Source organism: Pelodiscus sinensis, chromosome 6, assembly GCF_052426305.1.
Source record: "Pelodiscus sinensis isolate ZL-2025 chromosome 6, ASM5242630v1, whole genome shotgun sequence".
In the NCBI taxonomy this organism is placed as follows: Eukaryota; Metazoa; Chordata; order Testudines; family Trionychidae; genus Pelodiscus; species Pelodiscus sinensis.
In genome coordinates this window covers 23520474-23543211 of record NC_143057.1, presented here as the reverse complement: position 1 = coordinate 23543211, position 22738 = coordinate 23520474, and the positions used below count along the sequence as shown (strand labels likewise).

Here is a 22738-nt window from a genome sequence, read left to right as displayed (position 1 = left end):
TATCCTCTCCCAAAGATCTGCCCACATGGACTTAGCTCTTATCTCCATGTGGGCAGATCCTTCCACTCCCATGGAGCCTCTTGGAAGTCAATATGGAGGTCATCGAGGGACTTGAAAGCAGACTGGAAAAAGTACTGATACCAAAATTTCCCTTCACAGGATTTTTAGTCTGGTTAAATAGGTGTAAAGGTGTGACAATGTAGCTTTATCATTCGTTGGGCAGAAATATCAACATTTATACTGTGTGCAATGTTAAGAAATCAATTCTATCAATAACCCAGACAGGATGCAGCAACATGATATTTCCAGGACTTGCAAGTTTTGTTAAACCAGACACAAGCAGAAGTCTCAAAGCCAGAGGTCAGCTCATTATTTTACTTTTATTTTATGGCAGCTCTTACCAGTAAGCACAAATAAACAGCAGTGTTTACAGTTATAACATCCGCTGGATAATATCACCTATAAACACAAGTACATTGCACAAAAGATGAGAAGATGACAGTACCTGAATGAGAAATTACTTATTGTAATGAGAGCGCCATTCCATGTCTCTTTTTTAGACCCCTTCTGAGCTGCAATTCATATGCAACTTTGGAATGTCTATATGCTGCTTTGCAGCACAAGTCCTCTCAGTTATAGGCCTGATGACTAAACTGGAAATATGAGTCGCTAATGTCTAAAAATCTATTTTTCTTTGTTCCTAATGTCCTCAAAGTGACATGGAAAAAGGAATGATAGTGGGATTTTCATCATTTTTGCTTCCTTAACAGAAGAACACTAAAAACGTGTCTGTATATGGGAGTTTTCTCTGTTTCGTTCTAGTTCTGCATTGAAGTTTTGTCTACAATGGAAGATTTTATAACATGTGGAAGACTAGTGAAGTTAAAAAAAATCAAGGCTGCAAGTTCAGCAACTCAGAGGGGAAGGGACTGAATCAGACCATTTAAATTTCTTTGGCTTTTCTCACTAGTAAACACTTGGTTGAAAGGACATCTTTGTTCACACACCTTTCTGTCAATTAAGGTATAAGAGCTTAAAATGTGTGCACTCCCCTTACCTCTAATGCCAACCAAAACAAGAGCAGATCAGACTTGACATTCCTGATATTTAAGCAACAAAAAGCAGAAGCTTTTTAAAGAGGGAAAACCAGACAAAAATTAAAACACACCTTTCAGAGCTTTAACACAAGCAATCTTAAAAAACAAACCCAAATTTAAAAATCCTTTTACAGGTCACTTTTAAAAGTCCTTCTCAAAATATTTCATTGTTGACAGGATGAAAGCTTTTGACCTGCAAACAGAATGAAAGGATAATAATTTACTAATCAAATTCCTTCATGGAAAGTCCATGCACCAGTGCGTGGCAGGAATAGTCTTGATCCAATTATAAATATGCTGTGTTATAATTGTGTATAATTTGGAGTTGTGTGTGGTGATTAAGAGCAGTGAGGCTATGGACTAATGGTACAGCACATTTTGACTTCTCTCTGACCCTTCCAAAGATCTCTATAATTCTTTTCTTTGGGTGATAACCAGTGGGGAATATCCCCTCTAGATTCCTGACCAAGCACAAAATCAGCCCTCTCATGGAAAGGAGAAGGAAAATTCTGAGGTTCACATCACATCATTTCCTCTACAGCATCCTCACAAGTGGGAGGAGGGTGGGGGCTCTGGTAGCAGGTCAGAGCATGAAGTAGAGACAACCTCCCAACCCAGCAACTCCTGGAGATTCCATTCAGTTCAAAGAGTTGTATGTTCATTAATCGTAAATAACAAACCTCTCAAGAATATTGTATTGTGTCTTGCAACTGGACCAAGTCATCAAGTTCATTAAATAAATTCCTAGAATAATTTTGGCATCCAGAACCAAATAAGCAAGGACAAATGTCTGTACTTAGAGAGACGATCATGTGTTACTGCTTGTATTTACTCTAAGACATCATTCATTCTTGTATTTTCCACTTCATCTCCCATGTTGGATGTGACCACGACATAAGACTGGGAATTTTATTTTTCACTGTTTTCCAGTTTAAAATCATAGCTTGCTAATCAAATGTCTAAAAGACAATCATCTACAGGGCTGATGGCATGATATCTATGTCTAGGCTGCTGAAATATCTACTTGAACATCTCTAGCTTAGAAAGATAGATATGTGAACATGTAGTGGGCCTAGTCTTCACTAGACAATTAGGTTGAGTGATAATACAGCCTTGAGGACTCGTGTTTCCTAACACTATTTAAACATGAATCTGTGGTATCGACAAGGAGTTCTGGTCATGAGTAAACCCTATTAGAAACATGGATTAACCACCACCGGCTGACAGGATATTAACCACTATGTGTCCCTGTCTACACTGACTACTAAGTCATGTTTAACCAGACGCTAGCTACCACAGCTCCTTGCAGTTGCATTTTAATATGATCAAAGTTTCCAGTGAAAGCAAACGTCCTATAAAGATCTTAACTTTTCTATACGTGGCATGGTGTAGAATCTTCTAGAGTACCTTAGAGAACTAGGCCCTAAAAATACTTACACCTGCTCCCATTCCTGCTACTGGTCTTGTGACATTCAGCAACATCTGACTTGTTTCCCTTCCCACAGCTAGGGTTCTTCAATACTTTCTTAAACAACAACAAACAATTTCTCATCTCTCTCAGTTCTTCCTTTCTGAGGTCTGGGGTCTTTGCCATTTCAACCCCTGTCTATTTTTCCCAGCCTTCCACCAGGCACACACATTTCCCCTCCCAGAGATCTGTCTTCAAATGTCCACAGCCAAATACAAACCACAGACCTCTCCCACTTAAAGTCAAAGATTCCTAGGAACCTTTTTCCAAGACTGCAGTTTCTCTCTAAATTTTCACACATTCCTGAAAGGCTTACCAGACTGCTTTTCCCAAGAGTATAGGCCAAAATCTACTAGCTCTCTGACTATCTCCAGTACATAAGAATATAAGAACATAAGAATGTCCATACTGGGTCAGACCAATGGTCCATCCAGACCAGTATCCTGTCTGTCGACAATGGCCAATACCAGATACCTTAGAGGGAGGGAACACAGCAGGTAATCCTCACGTGATCCTTTCCTTGTCACCTACCTCCAGAAAAACAGAGGCTTGGGACAACATTCCTACCCATCCTGGCTAATAGCCATTAATGGACCTAACCTCCATGAATCCATCTAGCTCTTTTTTGAACCCTGTTAAAGTCCTAGCCTTCACCATATCCTCTGGCAAGGAGTTCCACAGGTTGACTGTGCATTGGGTGAAGAAAAACTTCCTTTTGTTTGTTTTAAACCTGCCGCCTATTAATTTCATTTGGTGACCCCTAGTTCTTATATTGTGGGAATAAGTAAATACCTTTTCATTATTCACGTTTTCCACACCACTCATGATTGTATAGACCTCTATCATATCCCCTCTTAGTCTCCTCTTTTCCAAGCTGAAAAGTCCCAGCCGGATATATTTAACCATTATCAACATTAAATTTCATTTGCCATTTTGTTGCCCAATCTCTTAGTTTGGTGAGATCTTTTTGAACCTCTTCACAGTCTGATTTGGTCTTAACTATCTTGAGCAGTTTGGTATCATCTGCAAAGTTTGCCAACCTGCTGTTTACCCCTTTCTCTAGATCATTTATAAATAAGTTGAATAGGACTGGTCCCCTTAGGGGACCCCACTAGTTACCTCTCTCCACTAGAAAACTTACCCTTTCCTATCTTTTAACAAGTTATCAATCCATGAAAAGACTTTCCCTCTTATCCCATGATAACTTGCTTTATGTAAGAACCTTTGGGGAGGGACCTTGTCAAAGGCTTTCTGGAAATCCGAGTATACTATATCCACTGGCTCCCCCTTGTCCACATGTTTGTTGACCCCCTCAAAGAACTCTAGGGCTGCGTCTACACTGGCATGATTTTGTGCAAATACTTTTAGCGGAAAAGTTTTTCCACTAAAAGTATTTGCGCAAGAGAGCGCTTACACTGGCATGTGCTTTTGCGCAAAAGCATCCATGCCAGTGTAGACGCTCTCTTGCTCAAGAAAGCTCCGAAGGCCATTTTAGCCATTGGGCTTTCTTGCGCAAGAAATTAACGTTGCCTGTCTACACTGGCCTCTTGCGCAAGAGGGCTTATCCCTGAGTGGGAGCGTCAGAGTATTTGTGCAAGAAGCACTGATTTTGTACATTAGAAAGTCAGTGTTCTTGCGCAAATACTCATGGCCAGTGTAGATAGGCGGCAAGATTTTGCGCAAAATCAGGTGCTTTTACACAAAATCTTGCCAATGTATACACAGCCTAGCAGATTAGTAAGTCATGATTTCCCTTTACAGAAACCATGTTCGCTTCCCCCAAACAAATTATGTTCATCTATGTGTCTGTCAATTTTATTCTTTAATTTTATTCTTTATTTCTAGTTTCAACTAATTTGCCCAGTATTGACATTAGACTTACCAGTCTGCAATGGCCATGATCACTTCTAGAACCCTTTTTAAATACTGGCATCACGTTAGTTATCTTCCAGTCATTAGGTACGGAAGCTGATTTAAAGGATAGGTTACAAACCACAGTTAATAGTTCCAAAATTTCCCATTTGAGTTCTTTCAGAACTTCTTGGGTGAATGTCATCTCGTCCCAGTGACTTATTACTGTTAAGTTTATCAATTTGTTCTAAAACCTCTACTAATGACACCTCAATCTGGGACAATTCCTCAGATTTGTCACCTAAAAAGAATGGCTCAGGTTTGGGAATCTCCCCAATATCCTCAGCCATAAAGACTGAAGCAAAGAATTCAATTAGCTTCTCTACACTGACTTTATCATCTCTGAGTGCTCCTTTAGCATCTCGATATCCAAAAGCCCCACTGGTTTTTTAGCTGGCTTCCTGCTTCTGATGTACTTCAAAAATATTTTGGTATTACTTTTTGAGTTTTTGGCTATATGTTCTTGAAACTCCTTTCAGGCTTTTCTTATTATATTTTACACTTAATTTGACAAAGTTTATGCTCCTTTCTATTTTCCTCACTAGGATTTGATTTCCACTTTTTAAAAGATGTCTTGTTTATCTCTCACTGCTTCTTTTACTTGGTTGTTAAACCATGATGGCACTTTTTTGGTTCTCTTACTATGTTTTTTAATTTGGGGTATACATTTAAGTTGGGCCTGTGTTATGGTGTCTTTGAAAAGTTTCCATGCAGCTTGCAGAGATTTTACTTTTGTCACTGTACCTTTACATTTCTGTTTAACTAACCTCCTCATTTTTGTGTAATTCCCCTTTCTGAAATTAAATGCTACAGTGTTGGGCTGCTGAGGTGTTTCTTCCACCACAGGGATGTTAAATTTTATTACATTATGATGACTATTTCCAAGCGGTCCAGTTATATTTACCCTTAAACCAGATCCTGCGCTCCACTTAGGACTAAATCAAGAATTGCCTTTCCCCTTGTGGGTTCCAGAAGTAGCTGCTCCAAGAAGCAGTCATTTAAGGTAGCGCGCACAAACATCCATACTTGGCCTTCAATGACTCTGTACGGGCTCAGGCATGTTTATAAAGTTCTTCCTGACTCTTTCTTCGCAGCTGAGTCAGTTGTTATAATTAAATCTCCCTGACATCTTTAGCTGGGATCACTAATTATCACTGTGTTGCTATGTCATAGGCAAGGCAGAGCACAGCTTCCTCACAATGGCCAGCCAGTCTATGACCTGTGTTTATCTTTCATTGATTTTTTTATTGCTGTGCAGTCACCACTTTCAACTAAGGTCTACTCGTCACAATCTCAAAAATAGGTGCTCAACAACAGTGAAATCCCATTTCTCAGAAATTGCTTACCCATTCTTGAATAAATTCTCAAAATTTGAGGATTAAAAGATTAAAAAAATAGATTAATTTTATTTTCCTTTACAGCTACATAATCTCCTGAAATAGCCCCAAAAAGTGTATATTGAGCAAGGCCAGAGAAAACATTAATCATTTCCAGTGCATTGCACTTTAATTAAAGACCTAAATTTGACAGGCAACACATTTCAATACTTTAAAGAACACAGTTTTTTACAAGTCCTAATGCCATTTATTTTAAGTTTTACACAGAAGAAAGAGTTTAAAAATTTAAAACAGTTATTAAGATAAAATACATATTAGTTTACGAATTGGATATTAAATTGTCGGCATTGGTTTGATCTTTAATCCAACACTAATGAAACTACAAAGCCAATACTGATTAAAATGAATACTAGCAAATATTTCACTGACTTGTAGAATAACATTTGTGACAGATTGATGTTAATGCCAAACTACTTTGTTAAAAAGAAGCCACAAGCAATAAAAAAAGAAGAAAACTGCAAGCTTGCAGTTGCCATAAATAATAGTTGATGTATAAACACACACGCGCGCACACACACACACACCAGGTCCTTCCTTCAAAAACAAAACACGGTATAATACAGTAAGAGTACTATATCATGCAATAGTATTAGTGTTTAGCAGACCTGCCAATGAGGTGGGCAAAGGGGGCAACTGCCAGGGGCCTAGGTGATTTAAAAGGGCCAGGAGCGCTTGCCTCAATAGTGACAACAGCAGCCAGGAGCCTCGAGTTTTTTAAATTGCCCAGGCGGGTGCAGGGCTTCTAGGCATTCTTGGGTGGTACCAGTAGTGGCAAAGGCAGGTGGGTGGGGATGTGGAAGCCCATGCCATGTCGGAAGAATGTGCCCAGCAGCACAGCTGGCAACTTCTTGAGCACCAGCCAACACAGGCACAGCCCTGCCAAAATGTCAGGCGGACTGCATGCATGTGGGTACAGCCGGTGTGTGCATGGGGAGCCCGTTGATTGTTCTGCCATCGGGACCAGAACTGCCTGGTGTTTAGACATCTGTGGTAAACTCATTAGAAATACCACAGATAAGTGGTTCTCAAACCGTGGGTGGAGACCCCAAAGTGGGTCAAACCCTTTTAAAAGGCTGGCATGAGATTTGCTGCAGTCTGGGGAAAAAGCCAAAGCCTGAGCCCCACCACTTGAGGCTGAAACAAGATGCTGCAGGCCAGGAACACTTTGGGAATTTGATAGTTGGGTGGCCCTCGCAACCAAGACTTAGCATCTGGACAGGGCAAATCTGCACCAAGTGCATGTGGAACAGGTGAGGAAGGGAAAGGGGACACACAAAACATTTGGGAATTTATTTGGCACTGCTTTCACTGTTTGCACTCTTCAGTGTTTGTTGATGCACTTCGGCTTATTAATAGTTTTGTTATATTGGTTTATTTCTGGTGTTTTGGTATGCTAATGGTATCTGGCTTCCCTGGCAATGGTCTAATCTCTCTTTTTTGGTAATTCATCCATATTGACAAATAAGGGCATATTGTATTAAGACTATCTATGAATGTTTATTATCATAACTGCATCACATCATAGCCACTATATATGGGTACGTCTACACTACAGCGCTAGTTCGAACTAACTTAGTTCGAATTAGTTAATTCGAACTAAGCTAGTTCGAACTAACGCATCTAGAACTAAAAACTAGTTCGAACTAGCGTTTTGCTAGTTCGAACTAGTAAGTCCACATTGAGTGGACTCTGAACAGGGCTTAATGATGGCCGGAAGCAGTGCCGGCAGGGCATAAAAGGAGGACTTAGAGCATGGAGATGCTGTCTCAGGCTAGCCGAGGGCTGCGCTTAAAGGGTCCCGACCCCCACCCCGGACACACAGTTCTAAGGGGTGCCCCGCTTGCAAAGAAGTTCTGGCTTGGAGTGCCCTGAGTGCCCACACTGGGCACATCACACCACTCGGCCATCAGCCCGGCTGCACTTGCCGCAGGCTGCCATCTGGGGAGAGGGAGTAATTGGGGGGCTGCAGGAGAGCTTCCACCCCCAGAAGCCCGCAGAGCCAGCCCAGTCCTCCCCATCGGGGGCTCGTACCCCATTCCTCCCTCACCTCCTTCCACTTGCCCTTCCCTAGCCCCCCTTCTTATTGATGTACAAAATAAAGATAACGTTTCTTCCAACATTGACTCTGTCTTTATTGAACAAAACTGGGGGAGACTGGGAAAAGGAGGTGGGATAGGGGAAGAGAAAGGCTGGGAGAGGGGAGGGCAACTAACATGATCAGGGGTTGGGAACAGGTCCCAGATGAAGAGAGGCTACAGAGACTGGGACTGTTCAGCTTAGAAAAGAGGAGACGGAGGGGGGACAGGATAGAGGTCTCTAAAAGCAGGGGTTGGGTGGAGAGGGTGCATTCAGAAAAGTTCTTCCTGAGTTCCCATCAAGAAGGACTAGAGGACACCAAAGGAAAGGAATGGGTAGCAGGCTTGAAACTAGTAAGAGAAAGTTGTTCTTCAGAAAGCAAATAGTTAACCTGTGGAACTCCTTGCTGCAGGAGGCTGTGAAGGCTAGAACTAGAACAGAGTTGAAAGGGAAGTGAGATAAAGTGATGGAGGTTGGGTCCATGGAGTCCTATTAGCCAGAGGGTAGGAGTGGTATCCCTGCCCAAAGTTTGTGGAAGGCTGGAGAGGGATGGCACGAGACAAATGGCTTGGTCATTGTCTTCGGTCCATCCCCTCCAGGGTCCCTAGGGTTGGCCGCTGTTGGCAGACAGGCTACTGGGCTAGATGGACCTTTGGTCTGACCCAGTACGGCCATTGTAAGCTCAGGGCTCAGTGTCGGGGGTCTCAGTGGACCCCCTTGATTTTCATGCACACCTGGTCCTGGGTGGCCAGGCTGGCAGCTCTCCTGCCCTAGACGGCCACTTTCCTGTGCCTAGTGCGGAGATCGTGGACGAGGTCCACGATGTCCGCACTAGCCCAGGAAGGTGCCCGCCTCTTGCGGTCCAGGGCAAGCTCCTGGGAGCCGCCAGCCTGGTCCCGGCAAGAGGGGGTGGGCTGGGGGGCATCGGGTGGGTGGCTCTGTGCCGTGCCAGGTGCAGGGTCTGCTAGCTGGGTGCTGGCAGGCTTGCACCTGGCACGGGCACCGTAGCCAGCCCGTGCCCCTTTAAGGGGTCCGGGGCCGGGAGGGGGGCATAGAGTTTCCCTGGTGTTGGCCAGAGTGGCCACCAGGGAAACCTGGGGAGGGCTAGCCTCCCACTAGTTCGAACTAAAGGGCTACACAGCCCTTAGTTCGAACTAGCTAGTTCGAACTAGGCGTTAGTCCTCGTAAAATGAGGTTTACCTAGTTCGAACTAAGCGCTCCGCTAGTTCGATTCAAATTCGAACTAGCGGAGCGCTAGTGTAGCGCATAGGAAAGTTAGTTCGAACTAACGTCCGTTAGTTCGAACTAACTTTCTAGTGTAGACATACCCTATTTGAAAGAGTTTGTGTGTGTGTCTGTCTATCTGTTCAAGAAATCCTCCTAAACAGTAAGAGCTAGGATCACCAAATTCAGGATGCAGCATCCACCTGTCATAACTTAAAGCAAAGTAAAGGTTTGGTTGTGCCAGGAAAAAGGGAAGTGTCTGAAATGGGAGTGCTTCCCATAAAACCACACAAAGAAGACAGAAGGGACTGGCTGGAAGTGACCCCCCTCCCAATCTGGTACTTCCCCAGCCTGGCGCCTCCTGTTAGGTGCCCTTTAGTGAGGCCATGGGGGAGGGGTTGAAGCTCTCCCACTCCCACTTTGTTTGGGAATGTTGTTGGCTGTTCCCCTTTGTGCAGGTTGCTGCATTCCTCACTCCGGCAGGGGAGCCCAGGGAGCAGATAAACCTGAACATGCCCCAGCTGAGTGAAATGCACTTTTCCCCTGGCTGTGTCCATTGGAGCTGCAGCAGCCACGGAGAGGCGCTTCTCACCGGGCCCCAAAAGGAAATCGATATTGTAAATCCACAGTTCCTGTCACAAACTCCCTTCCCTATTTCATAAGCAGTCATGTTACCTATACGTACAATGCATGTCAATCATCTGCCTCCCCCCACACATTAGATTGCATGATTTCACAGTACCTCATACCTTGTATATTTTGCGTGCACACACACACACACACACACACACACACACACACACACTATACAAGTACTAATTGTATTTATCTTTGTCTTGCATTGGCATTGGAAAATCTATTTCACTAGGAATGTGGTGAAGCACTGCAATGGGTTCCCTAGGGACATGGTAGACTCCCCATTCCTAGAGGTTTTCAAGTCCTGGCTTCCCAAAGCCCTGACTGGGATGATTATTTGGGATTGGTCCTACTTCAGGCAGGTGGCTGGACTCAAGGACCTCTTGAGGTCTCTTGCAGCCCTAGGATCCTATGATTCATGCAAGTCCATAATGGGACAGCACAGTAAGTGCACTTTTTGGTTAAGTATATTGGCTCCAGGCCTGGAAACATTATTGTCATAGGTCTATTCAGGGGCAAATGGCTCACCTTTGACTTCATAAAGATTGTGAAGAGCAGCGTATGCTACAATATTGCAGACAGCACTAGCAAAAATGGAATCCAAATAGGTCTGTAGACAGCAGCAGGGGTATTTCAATCTTCTATGCACATTCAACCCCGAGAGGATAATTAACCCTTCTTTTCCCCAGGCCACTGAGATCAAGATATTTTAGAAGCCAAGGAAAAAATGGAATCATGGGGTCCCTTAGAATAATAATCATAGGGGCAATACCTATTTATGACAATGTCACTAGATGGAATCATGTCTCAGTCTGGCCATGACTTTAGATTCTTAACTGGTAGAAAAGTTTGACATCATGACCTTCTCCAGTGCAAACTGTGTTAAGTTCATAACACAAAAGAGTCTGCCTGACAATAGAGTAGTACTCTTTGAAGTTTATATATTAATTAATTATAGTATATTATATATTCTCCTTGAGGAGGGCACACAAACCCCACCAATGGCCCCAGTGAAGTCTGGAAACCTCATACTTTCAAAAACAGCAGTTACTTCAGGAATATTGTATATGCCCATCGCTGTGGGGTAACTCATATCCTTGTTTGCCTCAAAAGCCTCTGCCAGGCCTCTACCCACAATTGACTCTCCGATGCCAAAGAGGTTAGCAACAGCCCTGTTACAGTTATACCAACGCTCTTCTGGACCAGCATGACCTCCCTCATGCGTGGACTATTGGACAAGCTGCTCAGAAAGTGCCAAAAATGTCACTTTCTTCATAAGAATGTTCCGGACTCATTGCTGGTCACCCTAGGACCACGTGGCAATGTGATCCCATCAGGCTGTGCTCGAGGCCCTGCTCCAGAAGCATCAGTGTACATGGGGGGAGGAGGGGCATCAGCAGCTATACCAAGAGTCTTGAGCTGCAGTCAGTAAGTTCAAGTCTGGCATGTCTGTATCCGCCTCCGCTAACAGATGCCTTTGGCAGGTCCAAAATGCTGCCAGAATGTCCAGCAGCTGCTCCCAAAGGCTCTGCCTATTTATTGAAATGAGCAAAAACCCAAGTACGAGAAGCAAGTTGCAACACCTCTATGTTGCTGGGAGCACACAGACCCAAAAGATGGCTTGGCAGGCTGCAACTATTTCCTTTCAGGAGCAGGATGGACAGTCAAGTTTTCCCACGCTGCAGCGGCAGCTGGCAAGAGTGCTAGGAAGGCTGGGATATGATGGCTTGACCTGGATCTGTGTACTGCAATGTAGATGCCCACATTCGGGGTCCTTGGGTCACTCAAGCTGTGGGCTTACAAACCCAGCATCCACTGACTCAAGTCCCACTAAGCCTGATCTTGCATTCAAGTTACCCTCAGTACCCATAGTGGTGTAGAGTAGTGGATTACACTGCAGGATCACAGCCGTATTTTACAAAGTGCTTTGGGACCCTCCTCTATACGTGTAAGTATTTATTTATTTATTTATTTCAGAAGATCACAAAGGTCACTGAAGAAATCATGTGAACTGATGTATTTCATTCTCCAGTCTATTGTTTACTCTCCATATCTTTAAATACAAACCTAACACAGAAAGGCACCTAACCATATGAGTAACTTTGTTCTCTTTTCTTCTGCAACCAGATGAATCTCTGTACACAGAAAGAGTCACCAGAAAGTTCAAGCATGAACTGTGGAAAGGCATATCAGGTTCCCATCACTGCCCCCAGTTTATCTGGCTCGGTGGTAAAACAATTTGTTCAGTGTCAGTAACAGCATGCATGACAGTGCACTGATAAGAAAGCTCTGGAATTTGATTTATATTTTTAGCAGTTGAAGATGAAATACCAGATCTCTTATATCCTTCTCACGGACTCATCTGTAAATTCTAAAACCTGTCACACTCTTCCACTCCCCCAACACAGTCTCATGAAAGTCAGCAGAGGTGTAGGGAAGAAGAAAAAGGAAAATTCTTCGGACTCACAGCTGACCCAGCACCTTCCAGAGCTATTCTCTAGGGTATTTGTAGCAATTAGTTTAGTCTGGATATCTGTCTTCTTTTGCCATAAAAAAACATGCAACTTTTGCCATAAAAAAATCTGAAAAGCTCAAGCAATTTCAGTAACTGAAAGGCTGAGTGGGGGAAAGGGAATATCTTCAATGGTAACAATTAAAATCTCCCAAAAGCTGTCAGTCAAATGAAACAGGAAGTTCTAGCTTGTGTAAAAAATGTAACTTTAATGGGACACATGCTCTTCTTCTGGGAAACCCTGAAGGAACAAAGTAAAACTTCCATAAGAGTTTTCTCCATATGTTCTCCTTAGGGCAAGAGGTTTTCAGCCCTGGGAGGGGCATGAGATGTTCATCAGCCCAGAGTGAGAAGATCTGTGTAGAAATCAGACTCCTGCTTCAGGAATCTTTGGGTACCACTTCCGTACTGCTCTCTGGGACCCCATTCCTCCAAGACAAACTCTAGTGAAATCATAGCAGTTCTAAAACTGTCCCAAGTTGGATAAAAATTCCTCTCTCCTTCCTATACTCTTTAGGCCATACTGAATGTTTTTACTGTGACCATGTGAAAGCAATTACATTTATCCAAAAGGTAAACTTAGCCATGCTTCATCAGAAAGCTGCGCTGAGATTAAAGAAGAAGCAGAATGTTAAATTACTTGCAATGAGTTATGATGCTGTACAGAATTTATATCCCGAGGTGCACCAAAAGCCCTGGTTTAGATTAGTAGTTTTGTCTTAGTGCCTCTCTCCGGCAGCTGTGCTGTAAATCTAAAATTAAAACTTGGTTTTCCATAGGCCGTTTTGTACTCCACGTTTCCAGAGCACATGACAGAGCAATGATTCGTTAGATACTGAGTACGGCTATGAGAGCCAAGGTAAATGCAGCAGCCATGATGTGCTCAGCAATTCCTCATGCACAAGCTTTAAAAGAGAACAGCTGGTTTGCCAAGACCCCTGGATTATTGTTTACATTGTTATCCCTTTTGACCCAAGCAGCTAGCTAAACTCTAGGATCTTGTAGTTGTGCCAACGGGAAGGAAAAATTGATAATGGAGTCTTGTACCTTTGATGCAAGCTTGTTTATTTACAAAAAAAGCACAAAGTCTGATTGGAGATCTCAAGAGATACAGCAAAGGAGATCTCAAGAGATACAGCAAAAAAGAGGCACTTAGTGAAAAGCTTCTTTTATTACAAGGAAGCCAGGTTTTCTTATACTCCAGAAAAGCATCAGCATGCCTGTCTTTTCCCTAAGTTAATATTTCAAGTTTCATTCAGGAAAGCAGTAGAATTCATGCAGCGTAAACGAAGCATAGCAGCTGCAGTGAATCCCCATCACAATGATCAGAAACCAACTCTCCTCCCCTAAACTCTCAAATGTAACAAAAACAAATCACAGCAGAACTATGTTAAGTGCAGCTGTCTTTGGCAGGAATCTTCTACTCACTGGTATTCTGATAACTATTAGACAATGGCAGGACCTGGAGATGAAGACATTTTTCTTTTTTCCTTTCCTCTCTTCTTTTCTCCTTTTCTTTTAATGGATCTGTTTGATTTGATGCTTACTGACTATATTTCTGGGTCCTATTAGCATCATAACATTTGCCAGAATAACAGTTATCAAGATATTTGAGGTAATATAGAATAGTCATACAGAAAATGTAACCATAGACGACATATTCCTACTATTACTACAGTCTATCACTAAGCATAAGGACAGCAATTGTGTGAAGACCTCCTACAAATGAGAACAGAAAGATCCTTTATACACTCAACACCACCTGCCCACTTGGCAGGGTCCGTCAAAATCTGGCCTTAAATAAATGTGGGGATAATTGCTCTCAAAACCTGCGGGATTTAGTAGAGATTATATCCTTTCTATTAAATGTTAAACCAACCTGGCATTCTGTGGCAGTAACATTGAAAGGTTCCCACTTACTATTAAGTTCTACAGGACTTTTCCACAAGTACCATCCAGGACATGAATAATAATAGTAAAAGCTGAAATGCTTCCAGAAAGAATCTATTCACAAAGAATTACTTGCACAACAGGAAGCATGAGCAACTGGAACGTTTGCTAGATATCCTGTTCTTGTGAGAATTTAAGCCTGATTTGTAAGACATAAAACTGTGGGGTATTTTGGATTATCGCTATGCCTTTTGGATGCTATCTGAATACTGACATTTTTGAGGTTCCCATATTACTAATAAAATATTTTATTTGGGATGGATTATTAAAATATTTATCTTTAGTTTGCAGATGCCATCAATTTTTAAATGCATGGTAACAGTTCCTGCAAAAATATATGTCTCAAGAAACTAATATACAGAGTCATGAACTATGCACTATCCAAACAACCTAAAGCATTAGTCAAACAAAACAAAAAAAAGTCCAAGTTCAACTGGAGCATTATACCTAGAGGGAGAGATCAACATAATGAAATAAGATTTAAAATGCTCAACCCAAGAGAGAGAACTCCTATAGTATATGTTTCTTGTAATAATGATACTGGTAAAATATGTAAGAGGATATTACATCTGCACATTCTAATTAAATGTTAATACTTCTGTGACCCTTTCCCCCTCACTGCGCAAACCAAAACATACATTTTAACTGGTAGGAACTCAGTGAGGAGGGTGACCAGATGTCCTGATTTTACAGACACAGTTCTAGTATTTGGGGCTTTGACTTATATAGGTGTGTAACAGGGCAAGCCTCATTGCCATGGGCGCCTCCTGCTGGACACTCTGGGAATTAGCTTTTCAGCTCTAGAGCGCCCCCTTTCACCTGGTGTCTCGCCCGCTGTTACCTATTTTTCCTCCACCTCTGTTATTAGGACCCACATTTCTCCCACATGGTGGCGTCTCCCACTTGGGTACTATCCTACCACAGTGCCTCCACACTCTGGGGTCCTTCACACCACCTTGCCCCAGTGACCTACTGCCAATCTTCATCTAGCCCCTTAACCCAGGGGCAAACTGCAGTCTGAAATGGCCACTCATCACTGGCAATGGGGTGTGGACCTGCTGCCTTCTGCTATCCTGGCTGTGTCACTTAGCACACCCCTGTTCTAACACAACATGTAGAATGTACATGTACAAGAATTCTATTTACTATTAATTCAGCTCCTTTGGTGCTACAAAGAGTATTAGCTGATATTTATGGTGATGATCATTTATTTTGCAAAATGTATTCAAAATCTGGGTTTTACAAAATCCTGTAGAGAGCTGCCAAAAAATGACTTTGCCTGATCACCAGCTCACCAGTTTAAAAAGACTGTGATTTAACTATTGTGATTTAACTTACATATTCATTGTATGCATCTTTCATAAATGAGGTGCATTCCTTTTACATATGTAAGAGTCTATTATATTCACATCAAAATCCCTCCACAGAACATTAAAGAAACTACACCTGGCTTGAAAATGAGATGCTGGCAATTGTATTTGATTGTCTTAAGTTACATCAATGTAGAGAGATTAAATGCATGAGAGAGAGAAAAGATGGAAAGATTGTGAAATATTAGGAAGATGATGGCAAACCCTAGAAAGGGGCTTACTGAAATTTGACAAGGAAATATTTACTGTTAGTAGACTTCTCCATGAATTCGGTGTAGATTTCAAAACAATAAACAAGGGCCACAATAGTGATTACCCATATAAATCGCAATGTATAAAAGCAGCAAATACCAGAGATGCTGACATGCAACTAAAAACAAAAATTTTACCTTGAGAGATATACATACTTATTTTGCAACCAGATAGCTGGGCAGCTAGCCAAGAGGAAACCGACATCAACAGCTGGAAGCCAGCAAGGGCCCTACACGCTAAGACATGGTCATGTATTCTGAAAATGGATAGTCAAAGATGGCAGAGAAGCTGCTGAGGTACATCTGAAACATGCAAGATCGCAGGTACCTCTTAGTACAGAAAAAAATGGGTGAGAATTCAATTCCTTCAGGAACAAATATGCTAAGAGGCACTGGACTAGTATCAGCAAATCAGTGTACATACTCACATTGCTCAAGTCACCAAGTGTGGCATACACATATCATAGAGATGCCATCATCACCCATGTTGCAAAATCCTATAAAACACGATTAAAGCTGCTCCTTGCAGGGTGGAAACACAGCCTTAAAGTGACTAATTAGGCAATCTGGAAAAGAAGTTCCAGATGTGTTGACCTGCTTTTTTTAATTTGTTTCAAGTTAAAAGTTCTGTGTCATGGTGATAATAATATAAATAATAATAATATATGGAGATATACCATCTCATAGAACTGGAAGGGACCTTGAGAGGTCATGCCTGCAGTAATGCAGACACCAGCGTAAGGACAGAAGGGAAGTAGTTTGGGCCTCTGCTAATCAGGCTACATGGGGGTTGGTGTGGCTCTCAGTACATGCTAGGGCAGCCCTCATGCCTAACTTGCATCCATGTTGCAATGCACTAGGGTATTTGACAATACCCTAGTGTGGCAGGGGTGGGCAATAATTTTTGACAGGGGGCCACTCCAAGATTTCAGAAAGTGGTCAAGGGCCGTACTCTTTCATGATATTAATGGAGAAGGTGCAGGGTCTGGGCTGGAGGTTGGGTACAGAAGGAAGCTTGGGGTAAGGAATTGGGGTGCAGGAGGGAGAGTGGGATTTGGGAGGGAGTTTGGGTGAAGGAGGCAGTTGTGACCTAGGGCAAGGGACTGGGGTGCAGGGGTTTGATTTGTGACCTAGAGGAGGGGAATGGGGTACAGAGGTTTGGGATATGACCTAAAGGAGGAGGGGCTTGTGATCTGGGGCAGAGAGACTGGGGTGCCAGATCCAGGAGGGGGTATGGGTGCAGGAGGGGGGCAGAGGGTTTGGGTATGTTGAGTGGGGGGGGGGGCAGAGGGCTGGGGGAGGGAGGGGCTGGGTGCCAGAGGCAGGCTCTGGCCAGGAGACTTAGCCAGCCAGCAACCCAACCAACCTGCCTGCCTGCAGAGCTAAATGCTTGCAGAGCTTAATATGTTTTTCAGCCAGCCAGCCAGCCTGCCTACCTGCCCTGCAAACTGGCCAATGGGATTGTGCTGGAGGCAGGGGCAGCACCTGAAGCTCCTCCCCCCGCATCTCCCGCTCTGGGGGTCACAGTTTTCAAAGAGAAATGGCCCCGCAGATGCTTTTCTGAGTGGTGTGCAAGGCTGTGGGGCAAGCATAGGAGCCTGCCTGGGGCTCCCCACTGCGTCTGCAGGCCAGATCCAGTGTCTTGGCAGGCCAGATTTGGCCTACGGGCCGTATTTTGCCCAGTCCTGCTCTAGGGAGTTAGTCTACTCTGGCAGCCTGCCATACTCCACTGTCAGCCCACCTGCAACCAGGGCTCCTCTGGAGGTGGTAGTTTCACTATGTATCCCCTTAACTAGAAAAAAGAGGTGAGAACAACAACCCAAGTTGCAACAACAACCCAAGTTGCAAGGTAGCAGAGAATCAAGCTTTCAGTCTGAGTTGAGGGCTCACAATAAATAAAAATGCAGAGACTCCATTACAATAAGCCTGCTTCCTGAGGAATCACTAAACATTGTAGGACCCTAGGGGAACGTCTAGACTACAAGCCTTTTTTCTAAAGATACTTTTGAAAAAGCCTCTTTTGAAAGAGAGCATCTAGACTACAGCCAGTACTATCAAAAAAGTGAGCCGCTTTTTTGAAAGAGAGCACCCAGACAGTCTGGATGCTCTCTTTCGAAAAAGCACAGTTTGCATCACATCGCGCCTTTTTTCAAAACAGCACTTTTTAAAAAAGGCATTATTCATTGTAAAATGAGGTTTTCCACGGTCGAAAAAACTGCCGCGTTCTTTTGATTTACTTTCAAACGAGTGTGGCAGCAGTCTAGATGCAAGGGAAGTTTTTTCAAAAAAAGGCCACTTTAAAAAAAACCCTTGTAGTTTAGGCACACCCTAGGGGCATAATTTTCATGTACCAGACTGCCCTTTACATTGCATTATTCATATCTCTGTATGGTATTTTCCTAAGTGTTTGATTAGAAAAATCAAGAACAACAAACCCACTTGTTTTAAAGCAGAAAGAAACCAATATGCCTTTTAAAAAGCATATTGCTCAAATGGCTAGAGTTTATAAGACGTACTTGCAAGCAGATTAGATTGCAAATCCAGTTAAATGGCTTTGATTTCTGTCGCCAGCAATCCATCTTCTTGGAGTAGTTTGTTGCTGGTGTTGAACAGGAGGGAAGGAACTTACTATTCTACACTTCGTAATATTCTAGGTAAGATACTATTCTGTACTACTAGGAAGCACAATTAGCAATCCCACAGGAAGGGGTTTTCAGTCACTTTGACACTCTCCTAATTCTGGACTTTGAGCGGCTCCTGGTATCCTGTAGACAATTTGAGGGGCCCAATAAATGACCACCACCCCAGGTTGCTCTGTACTACACTCCTACCCCCCATACACTCCTCCTGCTTCTGCCCAATCCCCAGTAGAAACTGCTCGTTGCTGGCCCCATCAATATTATGCAAGCCAAAGTTTCCTCCATACTAAGAGACTCTTCAGCTGCTCATGTAGAGCAGCTACAAAGTCACTTTGCACTACTCTGGTACAGCGAAGTTACTTTACTATGGGGCAAACTCTGTCTCTCTGTGTTTACGAGCCAATCATTTTGTTCTTGGTTTCAATACAAAGGGCTAGATTTCCCATTGTGCAGTATAGGTATTTACACTAATGAAAAGTGGATGTCAGATGCATTTCATTTTAGTGGCTTTGCAGTCACCTTACATGGGTGCAAGTGAACACATAAGATGTGGCCTGAAGTTATGAAGGTTTTTAACTGCGTACTAGTATGGCTCTGCAGTGAAGGACGTGCATTCCACTTCGCTCTTATTTTAAGTGATGCCTACAGCAGGAAGGAGTGCAACAGTGTTTATTAGTCTTACTGAAGCCAGAATGCCATGCTGTTTCTTAAGTAAGGTTGAAGGTTTATAGAGCAATTAAATTTTATGGTGCAGGGAGAAACTGAAACCCCAAAGGCAATCTAGCTTTGGCTGTCTGGGCTTATTTTTAAAGCACTATCTCTTATATTTTATTGTCACTACATGATGTTGATTTCTTCCAGATTCTATTGCAGTGGTGGGCTTCAAATGGAAGATATGGTCAGAAAAGAGACTATAGGGAAATATTGTCGTCTTATTGAAGGGTATACTCCAAATTGTGTCGGTCATTAGCCTGCTAGGTGACTTTAGGCAAGTGGCTTTAACTTTGCTGGGAATTAATTTCCCAAACCTGTGAAATTACCTTCTTTATAAAGTACTCTGAGTGCTACACATGGAGGAGGTATTTATTCATTATTATTAATTATTACTATGTCAGAAGATTGTACTCTTGTTTGGTATGGAAGCCAGTCAAGTTCTTGGAGAATAGGCTGCATTCTACTGTAGCTGGTGCCTCCTCATTAAAATCCAAATGAAACGTATTTGTTATTGTTGAGGTTACTGGGTGGGCGCTGGCATTGGGATGAGTTGGAGGCAGAGGGGAGTTTATTTGTGCTGTGAGGTAGGGAAGGTGTGGCTAATTTGTTTGTGCATTAGCTGAGAGTTAGGACAGGACAAACTACGGGTGCCTGCTTGTTTGAGAAGCAGGATTTTATCTCAGCCCCCACCTAGGCTGGGGAGAGCAGATTGCACAGGGGTAGGTGGGGGAACGGGAGTGGGTGAGTGCTGAAATCTGTGCAGTGAGGTGGAGGTGGTGGGGAGTTTGTTTGGGGTGTCCCTGACTCACTTGCTGCAGTCCTCTCTGTCTGGGTTGAGGGGGAGGGGAAGTTGGGTGTGTGCCAGGACACTTGCATGATTACAATTTAAAGTTTACATAGGTGTTAATGGCTTAAGGTAAGAAAGAAAAGGATTCTTTTAGCATATTTTTTTTGAGTGTTGCAGATATCTAAAACTCTGATCTTAATTATTTTAAAAAATCCTGTGTTACTAATTCATACATGGTATTTTGTATTGCATTAAGGCCAGATCTTTGTTATGTGGTAGAGTTCTGGCTCTTAAGGGTCAGAAGTAGCAAGTGCTAAGTGTGATGGTGGTTGTTTGTAGCATGAAACCTTATTTGCAAGCCCTTTGAAACAAACAGAGTTTGCCCAACTATGGCGAGCCCCGCTCGCCAGCTGCGCTGTCTGGCGATCTGCGCATGCGCAGATCGTTCTGAGCATGCGCAGATCGCCCGAACCCGGCTCTTCCGGGTTACAATCTACTCGCCATGGGCGAGTAGACTGTATTATTTGTCAAGCCCTGGAAACAAGCGTCTGTCTACAACCTTGAAGCCATGAGTTAATTCATTCTGGGGCTTCTACTTTTTGCATTTTGTTAGTATCTAAGGTGCTGCAGGACCATTCATTGTTTTTTTTCAATAACAGACCAAAATGGCTACTCCTCTGAGTCTTTGAGTTGGTGACGCACACAAGATGAAAGTTTCAAACCAAGAGAACTTGTATCTGTTTTTACAGCATGGAACCTAAATGTTCCCCAGAGATAAAGTATAAACCTTAGTGAATGCCTCTTACTCCTTTCTAGTATCAGTAAATATTGTATTAATCATGCCCTCCTTGCAAATACTTTTCCTACTTGACTCAGATTTGTTTAGGATCTTAACACTGAGCTACATGTGGATAACCTGTGTTTTGGTATGTTTACTAGCTTGAGTTGTTAAAAAGGATGATGATACATGGACTCCAAGGTAGAGTTAATTTTCTTTTTTAATTTGATTTCCTATTAAATATCATATGCATTGCTCCTTGTTAACTACACCTTTTTTTAATACATTTTGGCTACGTCTAGATTACAAGCCTCTTTCAAAAAAGAGCATCTAGACTACAGTCAGTACTTTCGAAAATGCAAGCCACTTTTTCGAAAGAGCGCACCCAGGCAGTCTTGATGCTCTCTTTCGAAAAAGCACAGTTTGTATTACATAGCACCTTTTTTTGAAAGAGCGCTTTCAAAAAAAAGGCGCTATTCCTCGTAAAACGAAGTTTTCTGTGTTCAAAAAAACTGCCCGTTGTTTCAATTTACTTTCAAAAGAACACGGCAGCAGTCTAGATGCAGGGGAAGTTTTTTTTAAAAAAGGCCATTTTTTTTGAAAAAACCCTGTAGTCTGGACACACCCTTTCTTCCACGTATATGGACTGCTTAAAATGTGTGTGTGTGTTTTGTTTGTATTGGCGGTGCACATCCATACACTACCTCAATATTGGTGTTGCACATAAGAAATTTCAACCTGCCTGTGGTAGCGTATGCATTCCCCATCACAGGCGGGAGCTTCTTCTGGTGTGAGACGCTGCCTGATTTGCTACGAGGTAGCTGGCCATCTCTACAGTTCCCTAAACATCCCTTGTCTCAGGGTAACCCAGAGTCCGAAAGCAGCCCTGTGCACAGGGCAGCATGCCCAACCAGCCTGAGTCTCTAGACAGCCCTTGGCTCAGGGCAGCATGAACTAATAGCCAAAGTCAGTTTATAGCCCTTTGTTTGGGGCAGTGTGGCCTAATAGCCATATATAGCCCTCTGTTCATGGCAGTGTGGCCTAAGGGCCAGAGACTGAGGGGTTGGGGCTAGCACCCTGGTAGGGGGACCTGGGCTCTCACTGCTCCACCAGGGCCCAACTCAGGGCCCTATGAGCTGCAGGATGGTTTGCCACTCCCACGGCAGGGAATCCAGCCAAAACACGCCGAGGATACCTGAGTGGAAGAGGCCACTCCTGCACCCTCCCTGGGTTACTTCCTACCTCATTGGCTAGGTCAGCATTCCACGTAGCAGCCGGGTCTTCCTGTTCCCTGGCAGCCGCGTCTCCCTGGGACTCCCTGGGGTTAACGTCGCATCCGTCTCCTGTGGCTCCGGTTCCTGCTGGCTGAGTAAATGTCGGCTAGAGCTTTGGAGCTCCGGCTGGAGATCCTTCTCCTTCATTGGTCAGCTCAGTCCAAGATGCTCTGCTGTCTTTTATACTGCCCCAGCATTTGGAGCATGCCCAGTCTGGGAGAGGGGGTGGGACTTCCTCCGCCTATTGGGTTTTAATCCCCCCTGCTACAGTGTGGGGTATGCAAACCCTGTCACCCTGCCCAAAAGAAACTTCAACCCAGTCAAGCATAGAGAATGTTAGAGGGAACACTTTAAAAATTCATGGAGTGCCCCTCCCCGTTGAAAATTATTGTCCACCCATGACTTATAGGCTCTAAAGTTGTATATTATTTTGATTTTGAGTGGAATCATATACCAAAACAAATTCTACATTTGTAAGTTACACTTTCACAATAGTTTGCACTGTAGTACTTGTATGAGGTAAACTGAAAGATACTATTTATTTTTTTATCAGATTTGCAGTGCAAATATTTGTAACCCAAAACATTAAGGCACGTGAAATGAATCCTCAGGGACCAATCCAGCAAGATATTGTATGTCTTCAATTTCCATTGA

The 22738-nt window shown here is 43.2% G+C and overlaps 1 protein-coding gene across 1 annotated transcript in view; it reads left to right on the top strand.

Annotated features, from left to right (window-relative positions):
• The window catches only part of LOC102446275 (uncharacterized), a 48173-nt gene that overhangs the window by 309 nt on the left and 25126 nt on the right, over window positions 1-22738 (top strand). The window lies entirely within an intron of this gene.